We start from the raw sequence: 20000 nt of genomic DNA, 5'->3' as shown, positions 1-20000 counted from the left end.
CCAAACATTCATGAATTTACATACATTCATTCATGTATGTACATACATACATGAATGTATGTATGTACATACATACATGAATGTATGTACATACATACATTCATGTATGTACATACATACATACATTCATGTATGTACATACATACATTCATGTATGTACATACATACATTCATGTATGTATATACAATAATGTATAAATATATATATATATATATATATATGTGTGTGTATATATATATATTCATATAGGTTATTTATATGTAAACATACATACATACACACATGGATTCATGTATGTATGTATGTATATACATTCATATATGTATGTATATATGTATGTATGTACCTACATACATTCATGTATGTACACACTTAAATTCATGTATGTATGAATATACATTCATACATGAATGTATATACAATCATATGTATGTAGGTATATACATTCAAACATGAATATATATATATATATATTTATATATACATGATTGTATATACATACATGAATGTACATTAATACAAACATACATACATACATACATTCAGGTATGTACATACATACATACATACAAGCATTGATGTATGTACATACATACATTCATGTATATACATACATACATTCATGTATGTATGTATGAATATACATTTTTGTATGTATGTACATACATTCATGTCTGTAAATTCATTCATATAGGTATTTAAATACATACATAATTGTATATAGATACATTCACATATGTATATATTTATTTGCATTCATATGTGAATGTATTTTTATATGTATATACATGTATGTATGTATGTATATACATTTATTGATGTATGTATATACATTCATGTATGTATGTATATACATTCATGTATGTGTTTATGTATGTATGTATATACATTCCGGTATGTATGTATGTATGTATGTCTGTCTCTATGTATGTATGTATGTATATACATTCATGTATAAATATACATTCATGTATGTATGTATGTATATGCATTCATGTATGTACGTATGTATGTACATACATACATGTATGTATGTATATGCATTCATGTATGTATGTATGTATATACATTCATGTATGTATGTATGTATATACATTCATGTATGTATGTATATACAATCATGTATGACTGTATTTAAATGTATGTATGTATGTTTGTGTATACATTTATTGTATGTATTAATGTATGTATATGCATTTATGTATGTATATATGTATGTATGGTTATATGTATGTATATACATTCATGGTTTTATGTGTATACATTCATGTATGTATGTATATAGATTCATGTATGTATGTATATACAATCATGTATGATTGTATTTACATGGATGTATGTATGTTTGTGTATACATTTAGTGTATGTATGTATGTATGTATGTATGTATGTGTATACATTTATGTATGTATGTATATATGTAAGTAAATGTATATACATACACACATACATACATACATACATACATACATACATACATTCATGTATCTACATCCAAACATTCATGTATTTACATACATTTATTCATGTATGTATATACATACATGAATGTATGTACATACATACATGAATTTATGTACATACATACATTCATGTATGTACATACATACATACATTCATGTACGTACATACATACATACATTCATGTATGTACATACATACATTCAGGTATGTACATACATACATTCATGTATGTACATACATACATTCGTGTACGTACATACATACATTCGTGTACGTACATACATACATTCGTGTACGTACATACATACATTCGTGAATGTACATACATACATACCAGCATTCATGTATGTACATACATACATACATACATACATGAATGTATGTATGTATGTATGTACGTACATGTCTGTACATACATACATTCATGTATGTATGTAGACATACATGAATGTATGTATGTATGTATGTATGTACATGCATGTCTGTATATACATACATAAATGTATGTCTACATACATACATGAATGTATGTATGTACATACATGTCTGTACATACATACATTCATGTATGTACGTACATACATACATACATACATACATACATTCATGTATGTCTACATACATACATACATGAATGTATGTATGTACAGACATGTATGTACATACATACATTCATGTATGTATGTAGACATACATGAATGTATGTATGTACAGACATGTATGTACATACATACATACATACGTACATTCATGTATAAACATACATACATTAATGTATAAACATACATACATTGATGTATGTATGTACATTAAAATATGTATGTATATACATTCATATATGTATGTATATACCTTCATATGTATTTGTATACATTCGTGTATGTATATAAATGTATAAACATTCAAATATTTATATATAAATATATATGTATGTATGTATATACATTCATGTATGTACATACATCCATGTATTTATGTATGTTTTCACTCATATATGTATGTATGTATGTATTTGTGTATACATTCATGTATTTATGTATGTATGAATATACATTCATGTATGTATGTATATACATTTAAGTATGTATTTATATATATATTAGTAAATGTATCTACATACATGCATTCATGTATGTATATACATTTATGTAAGTATATTTATGTATGTAAATACATACATACATTCATGTCTGTATATACCTTCTTAATGTATGTATGTATATACATACATTTGTGTGTGTACATAAATATATTCATGTATGTACATATACATAGATTTTTAATCAATAAGAATGACAACACAAAAACCTTTCTTGCTTAAAGGTTGTGTGAACTTATTTATTGGCAAACAATTATGTTTAAATCAAAAAGACCAAAGAAAGTACCCAAGTGACCCTGATCAAAAGTTTACACACCCCAGTGACTGTGATCTGATAACATGCACAAAAGTTGAAACAAACAGGTTTAAATAGCTAATCAAGGTTCAAATTCTTACCTGTGATCTGTTTGTTTGTAATATGTGTGTATAAAAGGTCAGTGGATTCCGGCCTTCTGACAGACCGAAGCATCTTTCATCCAGTGCTGCACAGATGTGTCTGGATTCTGTGTCATGGGGAAGGCTAAATAATTGTCAGAGGATCTGCGAGAAAATATAATTGAACTGCATAAAACAGGAAAGGGGTATAAAAAGATATATAAGGAATGGAAAAGTCCAATCCACAATGTTCAAACGCTGATTAAGAAGTGGAAAATGAGGGATTCAGGTAGACCAGCAGAGATTTCTGCCACAACTGACTGGAACATTGTTCCAGATGCAATTAAAATGAACAAATAACATCAGCTGAAATCCAAGACTCTCTGAAAATATGTTGTGTGGCTGTTTCAAGATGCAGAAGAAAGAGACACTTGAAGAAAAATGCCCTGCAAGGTTGGGTCACCAGAAGAAAGCCATTTCTGCGGAAATGTCACAAAGTAAGTAGCTTACATTACGCAAACCAGCATAGAGACAAACCTCAAAACTTCTGAAACCAAGTAATTTGTTGAATGTGAATGTATAAACATATATACATGCATGAATATAAATACATACATACATGCATGAATGTATAAACATGAATTAATACATACATGCATGAATGTGTATGCATACCTACATTCATGTATGTATGTATGTATATACATTCATGCATGAATGTAAATACATACATGTATAAATGTATATACATACATACATGCATGAATGTAAATACATACATACATCCATGTATGTACATACATACATGCATGAATATACATACACGCATGTACATACATACATGCATGAATATACATACACACATGTACATACATACATGCATGAATATACATACACACATGTACATACATACATGCATGAATATACATGAATGTACATGCATGAATGTATAAACATACATACATGCATGAATGTATAAACATATATGCATGCATGAATGTAAATACATACATACATGCATGAATGTATAAACGTAAATACATACATGCATGAATGTATAAACATAAATACATACATACATGCATGAATGTATAAACATAAATACATACATACATGCATGAATGTAAATACATACATACATGTATGTAGGCATGTATATACATTCATGCATGAATGTATATACATACATACATGCATGAATGTAAATATACATACATGCATGTATGTACATACATACATGCATGAATATACAAACACACATGTACATACATACATGCATGAATATACATACATGTATGTACATACTTACATACATACATGCATGAATGTAAATACATACATACATACATGCATGAATGTATAAACATAAATACATACATGCATGAATGTATAAACATAAATACATACATACATGCATGAATGTATATACATACATACATTCATACATGAATGTACATACATGAATGTACATACATGCATGAATGTATAAACATATATACATGCATGAATGTATATACATACATACATGCATGAATGTATAAACATATATACATGCATGAATGTAAATACATACATACATACATGAATGTATAAACATACATACATACATGAATGTACATACATACATGCATGAATATACATACACACATGTAGGTACATACATACATGCATGAATGAACATACATACATGAAAGTACATACATACATACATACATGAATGTACATACATACATGAAAGTACATACATACATACATACATGAATGTACATACATGCATACATGAATGTACATATATACATACATGAATGTACATACATACATACATGAATGTACATACATACATACATGAATGTACATACATACATACATGAATGTACATACATACATACACACATGAATGTACAAACATATATACATGCATGAATGTAAATACATACATACATGCATGAATGAACATACATACATACATACATGAATGTATATACATTAATGCATGTGCGAATATAAATTAATGCATGTATGTATATACATTCATGCATCAATGTATATACATACATACATGCAAGAATTGATGAACAAAAATACATACATGAATATATATGCATACATATATGCACAAATATATATATATACATGCATGCATTAATGTACATACATACATACATGCATGAATGTACATACATACCTACATTCATGTATGTATGTATATACATGCATGAATGTAAATACATACATACATGCATGAATGTATAAACATACATACATGAATGTATATACATACATACATACATGAATGTATAAACATACATACATGCATGAATGTACATACATACATGCATGAATATACATACATGCATGAATGAACATACATACATGGATGTACATACATACATGAATGTACATACATACATACATGAATGTACATACATACATACATGAATGTACATACATACATACATACATGTACATACATACATGCATGACTATACATACACGCATGTACATACATACATGCATGACTATACATACACGCATGTACATACATACACGCATGACTATACATACACGCATGAATATACATACACGCATGTACATACATACATGCATGAATATACATACACGCATGTACATACATACATGCACGAATATACATACACGCATGTACATACATACATGCACGAATATACATACACGCATGTACATACATACATGCACGAATATACATACACGCATGTACATACATACATGCACGAATATACATACACACATGTACATACATACATGCACGAATATACATACACACATGTACATACATACATGCACGAATATACATACACACATGTACATACATACATGCACGAATATACATACACACATGTACATACATACATGCACGAATATACATACACACAGGTATGTACATACTTACATACATGTATGTAGGTATGTATATACATTCATGCATGAATGTATATACATACATACATGCATGAATGTAAATATACATACATGCATGTACATACATACATGTATGAATATACAAACACACATGTACATACATACATGCATGAATATACATACATGTATGCACATACTTACATACATACATGCATGAATGAACATACATACATACATACATACATACATGAATGTACAAACATTCATACATGAATTTACATACATGAATGTACATACATACATGCCTGAATGTATAAACATATATACATGCATGAATGTATATACATACATACATGCATGAATGTGTAAACATAAATACATACATACATGCATGAATGTATATGCATACCTAAATTCATTTATGTATGTATGTATATACAAATGTAAATGCATACATACATACATGAATGTATATACATACATACATACATACATGAATATATAAACATACATACACGCATGAATATACATACATACATGCATGAATATACATACACACATGCATGAATATACATACACACATGCATGAATATACATACACACATGTATAAACATACATACATGCATGAATGAACATACATACATACATACATGAATGTATATACATTAATGCATGTGCGAATATAAATTAATGCATGTATGTATATACATTCATGCATCAATGTATATGCATACATACATGCAAGAATGCATGTACAAAAATACATACATGAATATATATGCATACATATATGCACGAATGTATATACATACCTACATTCATGTATGTATATACATTCATGCATGAATGTAAATACATACATACATACATACATGAATGTATAAACATACATACATACATGAATATACATACATACATGCATGAATATACATACACACATGTATGAATATACATACACACATGTAGGTACATACATACATGCATGAATGAACATACATACATGAATGTACATACATACATGAAAGTACATACATACATACATACATGAATGTACATACATACATATATGAATGTACATATATACATACATGAATGTACATACATACATACATGAATGTACATACATACATACACACATGAATGTATAAACATATATACATGCATGAATGTAAATACATACATACATGCATGAATGAACATACATACATACATACATTAATGTATATACATTAATGCATGTGTGAATATAAATTAATGCATGTATGTATATACATACATACATGCAAGAATTGATGAACAAAAATACATACATGAATATATATGCATACATATATGCACGAATGTATATACATACATGCATGCACTAATGTACATACATGCATGAATGTACATACATACCTACATTCATGTATGTATGTATATACATGCATGAATGTAAATACATACATACATGCATGAATGTATAAACATACATACATGAATGTATATACATACATACATACATGAATGTATAAACATACATACATGCATGAATGTACATATATACATGCATGAATATACATACACACATGTATGTACATACTTACATACATACATGCATGAATGAACATACATACATGGATGTACATACATACATGGATGTACATATATATATGAATGTACATACATACATACATGAATGTACATACATACATACATACATGTACATACATACATGTACATACATGTACATACATACATACATGAATGTACATACATACATGAATGTACATACATACATACATGAATGTATAAACATATATACATGCATGAACGTAAATACATACATACATGCATGAATGAACATACATGAATGTATATACATTAATGCATGTGCGAATATAAATTAATGCATGTATGTATATACATTCATGCATCAATGTATATACATACATACAGATAAGAATGCATGTACAAAAATACATACATGAATATATATGCACTCATACATGCACGAATGTATGTACATACATGCATTAATGGATATACATACATACAAGCACGAATGTATATACATACATACAAGCACGAATGTATATACATACATACATACATGCATGAATGGATATACATAAATACATTTATATATGCACTAATGTATATACATACATACGTGCATGAATGTACATACATACATGCATGAATTATATACATATACATACATACATGCATGAATGTACATACATACATACACACATGCATGAATGTACATACATACATACACACATGCATGAATGTACATACATACATACATACATGCATGAATGTACATAAATACATACATACATAAATGAATGTACATACATACATGCATGAATGTACATACATACATGCATGAATGTACATACATACATACATAGATGAATGCACATACATACATACATGCATGAATGAACATACATTCATACATGTACATACATACATACATGAATGTACATACATGAATGTATAACATACATACATGCATGAATGAACGTACTTACATACATGAATGTAAATACATGAATGTATATACATACATACATCAATGTACATACATACATGCATGAATGAACATACATACGTACATGAATGTACATACATACATACATGCATGAATGTACATACATACATACATGCATGAATGTACATACATACATACATGCATGAATGTACATACATATATACATGCATGAATGTACATACATATATAGATGAATGTATATACATACATACATGCATGAATGTATATACATACATACATGCATGAATGTATATACATACATACATGCATGAATGTATATACATACATACATGTATGAATGTATATACATACATACATGCATGAATGTATATACATACATTCATGCATGAATGTATATACATACATTCATGCATGTATGTATATACATACATACATGCATGAATGTATATAGATATATAAATGCATGAATGTATATAGATATATAAATGCATGAATGTATATAGATATATAAATGCATGAATGTATATAGATATATAAATGCATGAATGTATATAGATATATAAATGCATGAATGTATATACATACATAAATGCATGAATGTATATACATACATACATGCATGAATGTATATACATACATACATACATGCATGAATGTACATACATACATACATACATGCATGAATGTACATACATACATACATGCATGAATGTACATACATACATACATACATACATGCATGAATGTACATACATACATACATGCATGAATGTACATACACACATACATGCATGAATGTACATACATACATACATACATGCATGAATGTACATACATACATACATGCATGAATGTACATACATACATACATACATACATACATACATACATGCATGTTCATACTTATATACATACATGCATGAATGTACATACATGAATGTATATACATACATACATACATGCATGAATGTATATACATAAAAACATACATACATGCATGAATGTACATACAAACATTCATGTATGTATATACATTCATGTATGTATGTGTATACATTCATGTATGTATGTATATACATCCATGTATGTATCTATATACATCCATGTATGTATCTATATACATTTATAAATGTACATAAATATATGCATGAATGAAAATACATACATACATACATGGATGTACATACATGAATGTATATACATACATGCATGTATGTACGTACATTCATGCATGAATGTACATACATACATTCATGCATGAATGTACATACATACATTCATGAATGTATATACATACAAGCAAGAATGGACATAAAAACATGCATAAATGTATATACATAGACATGAATGTACATACATACATGCATGAATGTACATACATACATTCATGAATGTACATACATACATGCATGAATATATATATATATATATATATATATATATATATATATATATATATATATATATATATACATATACATGAATGTACATACATTCATGCATGTGTGAATATACATCAATGCATGTATGTATATACATTCATGCATCAAGGTATATACATACATGCATGAATATATTTACATACAAGCATTAATGTATATACATACATGCATGAAAGTATATACTTACATACATAAATGAATGTACATACATACATGCATGAATCTATATACCTACATGCATGCATGAATGTACATACATACATGCATAAATGTATATAGATAAATAAATTCATACATGCATGAATGTATATACATACATACATACATACATACATACACACATACATGAATGTATATACATACATATCTGCATACAGGTATAGATGTATATACATACATACATTCATGATTGTATATACATACATACATATATGAATGTATATACATAAATACAATCATATATACATACATATGTGCATGAAAGTATATACTTACATATATAAATGAATGTATATACATAAATACATTCATATATACATACATACGTGCATGAAAGTATATACTTACATATATAAATGTATATACATATACATACATACGAACATGCATGAATCAATATTCCTACATGCACGCATGAATGTACATCCATCCATCCATCCATTTACTACCGCTTAATCCCTGTTTGGGGTCGCGGGGGGCGCTGGCGCCTATCTCAGCTACAATCGGGCGGAAGGCGGGGTATACCCTGGACAAGTCGCCACCTCATCGCAGGGCCAACACAGATAGACAGACAACATTCACACTCACATTCACACACTAGGGCCAATTTAGTGTTGCCAATCAACCTATCCCCAGGTGCATGTCTTTGGAGGTGGGAGGAAGCCGGAGTACCCGGAGGGAACCCACGCATTCACGGGGAGAACATGCAAACTCCACACAGAAAGATCCCGAGCCTGGATTTGAACCCAGGACTGCAGAAACTTCGTATTGTGAGGCAGACGCACTAACCCCTCTCCCACCGTGAAGCCCCATTTATAAATGTATATACATACATACATACATGCTTGCATGAATGTATATACATACATACATGCTTGTATGAATGTATATACATACATACATACATACATACATGCTTGCATGAATGTATATACATACATACATGCTTGCATGAATGTATATACATACATACATACATGCTTGCATGAATGTATATACATACATACATGCTTGCATGAATGTATATACATACATACATGCTTGCATGAATGTATATACATACATACATGCTTGCATGAATGTATATACATACATACATACATGCTTGCATGAATGTATATACATACATACATACATGCTTGCATGAATGTATATACATACATACATACATGCTTGCATGAATGTATATACATACATACATGCTTGCATGAATGTATATACATACATACATGCTTGCATGAATGTATATACATACATACATGCTTGCATGAATGTATATACATACATACATGCTTGCATGAATGTATATACATACATACATGCTTGCATGAATGTATATACATACATACATACATACATGAATGTATATACATACATACATACTTGCACGAATGTATATACATACATACATACATACATACATACATGAATGTATATACATACATACATACTTGCATGAATGTATATACATACATACATACTTGCATGAATGTATATACATACATACATGCTTGCATGAATGTATATACATACATGCTTGCATGAATGTATATACATACATACATACATGCTTGCATGAATGTATATACATACATACATACATGCTTGCATGAATGTATATACATACATACATACATGCTTGCATGAATGTATATACATACATACATACATGCTTGCATGAATGTATATACATACATACATGCTTGCATGAATGTATATACATACATACATACATGCTTGCATGAATGTATATACATACATACATACATGCTTGCATGAATGTATATACATACATACATACATGCTTGCATGAATGTATATACATACATACATACATACATGCTTGCATGAATGTATATACATACATACATACATGCTTGCATGAATGTATATACATACATACATACATGCTTGCATGAATGTATATACATACATACATACATACATGCTTGCATGAATGTATATACATACATACATACATGCTTGCATGAATGTATATACATACATACATACATGCTTGCATGAATGTATATACATACATACATACATGCTTGCATGAATGTATATACATACATACATACATGCTTGCATGAATGTATATACATACATACATACATGCTTGCATGAATGTATATACATACATACATACATGCTTGCATGAATGTATATACATACATACATGCTTGCATGAATGTATATACATACATACATGCTTGCATGAATGTATATACATACATACATGCTTGCATGAATGTATATACATACATACTTGCATGAATGTATATACATACATACTTGAATGTATATACATACATACTTGAATGTATATACATACATACATACTTGAATGTATATACATACATACATACATACATACATGCATGAATGTATATACATACATACATACATACATACATGCATGAATGTATATATATACATACATACATACATACATGAATGTATATATATACATACATACATACATGCTTACATGAATGTATATATATACATACATACATACATGCTTGCATGAATGTATATATATACATACATACATACATGCTTGCATGAATGTATATATATACATACATACATACATGCTTGCATGAATGTATATATATACATACATACATACATGCTTGCATGAATGTATATACATACATACATGCTTGCATGAATGTATATACATACATACATGCTTGCATGAATGTATATACATACATACATGCTTGCATGAATGTATATACATACATACATGCTTGCATGAATGTATATACATACATACATGCTTGCATGAATGTATATACATACATACATACATGCTTGCATGAATGTATATACATACATACATACATGCTTGCATGAATGTATATACATACATACATACATGCTTGCGTGAATGTATATACATACATACATACATGCTTGCGTGAATGTATATACATACATACATACATGCTTGCGTGAATGTATATACATACATACATACATGCTTGCGTGAATGTATATACATACATACATACATGCTTGCGTGAATGTATATACATACATACATACATGCTTGCGTGAATGTATATACATACATACATACATGCTTGCGTGAATGTATATACATACATACATACATGCTTGCGTGAATGTATATACATACATACATACATGCTTGCGTGAATGTATATACATACATACATACATGCTTGCGTGAATGTATATACATACATACATACATGCTTGCGTGAATGTATATACATACATACATACATGCTTGCGTGAATGTATATACATACATACATACATGCTTGCGTGAATGTATATACATACATACATACATGCTTGCGTGAATGTATATACATACATACATACATGCTTGCGTGAATGTATATACATACATACATACATGCTTGCGTGAATGTATATACATACATACATGCTTGCGTGAATGTATATACATACATACATACATGCTTGCATGAATGTATATACATACATACATACATGCTTGCATGAATGTATATACATACATACATACATGCTTGCATGAATGTATATACATACATACATACATACATGCTTGCATGAATGTATATACATACATACATACATGCTTGCATGAATGTATATACATACATACATACATGCTTGCATGAATGTATATACATACATACATACATGCTTGCATGAATGTATATACATACATACATACATGCTTGCATGAATGTATATACATACATACATACATGCTTGCATGAATGTATATACATACATACATACATGCTTGCATGAATGTATATACATACATACATGCTTGCATGAATGTATATACATACATACATACATGCTTGCATGAATGTATATACATACATACATGCTTGCATGAATGTATATACATACATACATGCTTGCATGAATGTATATACATACATACATGCTTGCATGAATGTATATACATACATACATACATGCTTGCATGAATGTATATACATACATACATGCTTGCATGAATGTATATACATACATACATACATGCTTGCATGAATGTATATACATACATACATACATGCTTGCATGAATGTATATACATACATACATACATGCTTGCATGAATGTATATACATACATACATGCTTGCATGAATGTATATACATACATACATGCTTGCATGAATGTATATACATACATACATGCTTGCATGAATGTATATACATACATACATGCTTGCATGAATGTATATACATACATACATGCTTGCATGAATGTATATACATACATACATGCTTGCATGAATGTATATACATACATACATGCTTGCATGAATGTATATACATACATACATGCTTGCATGAATGTATATACATACATACATGCTTGCATGAATGTATATACATACATACATGCTTGCATGAATGTATATACATACATACATGCTTGCATGAATGTATATACATACATACATGCTTGCATGAATGTATATACATACATACATGCTTGCATGAATGTATATACATACATACATGCTTGCATGAATGTATATACATACATACATGCTTGCATGAATGTATATACATACATACATGCTTGCATGAATGTATATACATACATACATGCTTGCATGAATGTATATACATACATACATGCTTGCATGAATGTATATACATACATACATGCTTGCATGAATGTATATACACATACATACATGCTTTCATGAATGTGTATATAGACGTACATGATTGCATGAATGAATATAAAAAAGTACACAAATACATACATACATGCAGGAATTTACATACATACATTCATACATGCATGAATGAATGTGTATAAATAAATACATAAATACATGCATGAATGTATATACGTCCATTCGTGAATATATATATATATATATATATATATTTGTGTGTGTGTATTTACATAAATACATGCATGAATGTACATACATTAATGCATATGTGAATATACATCAATGCATGTATGTATGTACATTGATGCATCAAGGTACATACATACATACATACAAACATACATACATGCATGAATGCATGTACAAAAATACATACATGAATATATATGCATACATGCATGCATGATAGTATATACATACATGCATTATTGTATATACATACATACATGCATGAATGTATATACATACATACATACAGGCATACATGTATATACATACATACATGTATATACATAAACACATCTATATATGCATGAATGTATATACATACATAAGTGCATGAGTGTACATACATGCATGAATTATATACATACATACACACATGCATGAATGTATATACATACATACATATATACATGCATGTATATACATACATACGTACATGCATGAATGTGTAAACATAAATACATACATACATGCATGAATGTATATACATACATACATGCATGATTGTTTTTACATACATGCATGAATCTATATACATAAATGCATGAAAGTATATACTTACATACATAAATGAATGTACATACATACATGAATCTATATACCTACATGTATACATGAATATAAATACATACATGCATAAATTTATATAGATAAATAAATTCATACATGCATGAATGTATATACATACATACATGCATACATTCATGAATGTATATACATACATACATGCATGAATCTATATACCTACATGCATACATGAATGTACATACATACATGCATAAATTTATATAGATAAATTCATACATCATGAATGTATATACATACATACATTCATACATGAATGTATATACATACATACATTCATGATTGTATATACATACATACATATATGAATGTATATACATAAATACATACATATATGCATGAATGTATATACATACATACATGCATGAAAGTATATACTTACATATATAAATAAATGTACATACATACATCCATAAATGTATACAGATTATTACATTCATACATGCATGAATGTATATACATACATACATGCATGAATGTATATACATAGATACATACATGAATGTATATTCATACATAAAAGGATGATTGTATATACATACATTAGTACGTACATACATACATGCATGGATGTGTATACATACATACATACAAAAATGAATGATATATATGTATGGATATATATATACATACATACATACATACATACATGAATGTATCTACATAGATACAGGAAAAATGTATATACATACACACATGAATGTATAAACATAAATACATACACATGTGCATGAATGAACATACATACATGCATGAAAGTATGTACACAAATACATTCATACATGCATGAATGTATATACATACATGCATGAAAGTATATACTGACATACATAAATGAATGTACATACATACATTTATAAATGCCCATCCATCCATCCATTTTCTACCACTTATTCCCTTTCGAGGTCGCGAGGGGCGCTGGCGCGTATCTCAGCTACAATCTATAAATTCATGAATGTATGTACATATATATATATATATATATATATATATATATACACATGCATACAGGTATAGATGTATATACATACATACATGATTGTATATACATACATACATACAGGTATAGATGTATTTACATACGTACATGATTGTATATACATACATACATACATATATGAATGTATATACATAAATACATTCATATATGCATGAATGTATATATATATACATACGTGCATGAATGAACATACATACATGCATGAAAGTATATACTTACATATATAAATGAATGTACATACACACATGCAGAAATATATACAGATTATTACATTCATACCTGCCTGACTGTATATACATACATACATGCATGAATGTATATACATACATATAGACAGGAAAAATGTATATACATACATGCATGCAGGAAAAATGTATATACATACATGCATGAATTTATATACATACATTCATACATGCATGAAAGTGTATACATAAATACATACATGCATGAATGTATATATTTACATGCATGAATATATATATATATAAATATATTTATATATAAATATATATATACACACATATATATACATACATACATGCATGTATGTATATACATACATGCATTAATTATATTCATACATAAAAAATGAATGTACATACATGCATGAATGTATGTTCATACATACATGCCTGAATGTACATACATACAAGCATGAATGCATATACATATATGTATGAAAGTATATACTTACATACATAAATGAATCTACATACATACATGCATAAATCTATATACCTACATGCATGCATGAATGTACATATACATGCATAAATGTATATGGATAAATAAATACATACATACATGAATGTATATACATAGATACATGAAAGTATATACATACATACATACATGAATGTATATATATACACACATAGATACATGAATGTATATACATACATACATACATAAATGAATGTATATATAGATACATGAATGTATATACATACATACGTACATTCATGCATTAATGTATATACACATACATTCATGAATGTATATACATACATACATGCATGATTGTATATACATACATTAATGTATATACATACATACATGAATGAATGTATTTACATTAATACATGCATGAATGTATATTTTTTAATACATGCATGAATGTATATACTTTCATACATACGTGCACGAATGTATGTACATACATACATGAATTTATATACATAGATACGTGAATAATTATACATACAAACATACATGAATGTATATATATACACATACAATAACGTAAATACATAAATACATGAATGTATATACATACATACATGTGTGAATATATATACATGAGTGTATATACATACATACAGACATACATTCATGAATGTATATACATACATACATTAATGTATATACATAGATAGGTGAATGTATTTACATACAAACATACATGAATGTATATACATTAATACATGCATGGGTGTATATACATACATACATGCATGAATGAATGTGTATACATACATACATGCATGAATGTATATACATAGATAGGTGAATGTATATACATACAAACATACATGAATGTATATACATTAATACATGCATGGGTGTATATACATACATACATGCATGAATGTATATACATACATACATACATGCATGAATGTACATACATACATACATACATACATGAATGTATATACATACATACATACATACATACATGCATGAATGTACATACATACATACATGCATGAATGTATATACATACATACATGCATACATACATGCATGAATGTATATGTATACATACCTTCATGTATATACATAGATACATGAATGTAATGTATATACATACATTAAAACATGCGTGAATGTATATACATACATACATGAATGTAAAAACATACATACATGCATGAATGCATATACATACATACATACATACATTCATGTATCTACATACTGTACTTATATGTATGTACATACACACTTACATACATATGTACATACTTACAAATATATACATTTATGCATATATATGTACACACATACATATGTACATACATACATATAACTGTACATACATACATTTATGTATACACATATACATACATACACACACACACATCTGACATATATACATACACATATACATATGTACGTACATATATGTACATGCATACATACACACTTACATTCAAATGTACGTGCATATATATGTACATACATATATACATACATCTTGTTCATTTGCGGCCAAAATACACCCCCATGGTCCAAAGACAGCCTGTTAACACTTGCTATTTGAGGAAGTGGTCCCCTGAATTGGAAGACGCCCTCAGAGACTGCTACAACACCACAGACTGGGAATTGCTGCAGTCACCCTCTGCATAGCGTTATCAGTAGCCAGAGGAGCCTGTTCAGTGCCAGAGGAGCCTGTTCAGTGCTAGACTGCTTCATCCCAAGTGCAGGACTAATAGACTCAAAAACTCCTTTGTCTCACACGCCATTAGACTGTACAACTCCTCTCTGGGGCGGGGGGCGGGCGTTACTCGGATGACAGGGGATGCAAAACAATAAAAATACGTTTTCATAACATGGTCACTACTGCCTAGTTTCTATTGTTGTATTCTTATTTTACTGTTATATTTTTATTCCCATTGTTGCTTTTTTATTTTTGATTCCTATTGTAATACTTCTCTATTTTGTTTCCATTTAAACCCACATTATTTACTTTTTTTTAAATTGATCTCAACTCTGTACACTGCTGCTGGAATTTTTATTTTCCTGAAGGAATCAATAAAGTACTATCTATCTATCCAGTTATCTATGTGTGAATACATATACATGCATACATATGTAAATACATACATGCATACATACATGCATATGTAAGCACATTCATATGTACAAACATATATATGCACATACAAACATATATATATATATATATATATATATATACTTATGTTAATACATGCATACATATGTAAAACATACATACATACAAATGTACATACACACGAACATAAATACATATGTACATGCCATACATTCAAACATGCATACATACATATGTACATACGTAAATACATACATATGTAAAAACATATATATACATATAAACACATACATATTAACACATATATACGTATACACATGTATATATTATTTACATATACTTATATATATATACATACATATGTACATACATACAAGCATTAATAAATATGAAAGACATACATGTATATATACATATGTACATGCATACATACATACAAAAAGTTATACAAATATATACATATATACACATATACATACATATGAATAAATATACATGTAGGTAGGTATGCTTGTACAGCTGTATGTATACATATATACATATTTACATACATACATATATACGTATGTAATTACCTACATTTACATACATATACATACATACATACGTACATACATGTGTACGTACATACTTGTGTACATACATACATATATATGTACATGCATGCATACTTACATACGTACATGCATACAAATTTACATATG

At 28.2% G+C, this 20000-nt stretch overlaps 1 long non-coding RNA gene across 1 annotated transcript in view; it reads right to left on the bottom strand.

Annotated features, from left to right (window-relative positions):
• Positions 1 to 2787: 2787 nt before the first annotated feature.
• Positions 2788 to 20000, bottom strand: part of LOC133538551 (uncharacterized) — an 18916-nt gene continuing 1703 nt past the window's right edge. Inside the window, exon 3 of the long non-coding RNA XR_009803029.1 lies at positions 2788 to 3104. This is a non-coding gene — a long non-coding RNA (uncharacterized LOC133538551). The remainder of the gene's footprint in view (positions 3105 to 20000) is intronic.

This window comes from Nerophis ophidion, linkage group LG20 (genome assembly GCF_033978795.1).
Source record: "Nerophis ophidion isolate RoL-2023_Sa linkage group LG20, RoL_Noph_v1.0, whole genome shotgun sequence".
In the NCBI taxonomy this organism is placed as follows: domain Eukaryota; kingdom Metazoa; phylum Chordata; class Actinopteri; order Syngnathiformes; family Syngnathidae; genus Nerophis; species Nerophis ophidion.
This window is presented reverse-complemented; position numbering and strand designations above follow the sequence as displayed.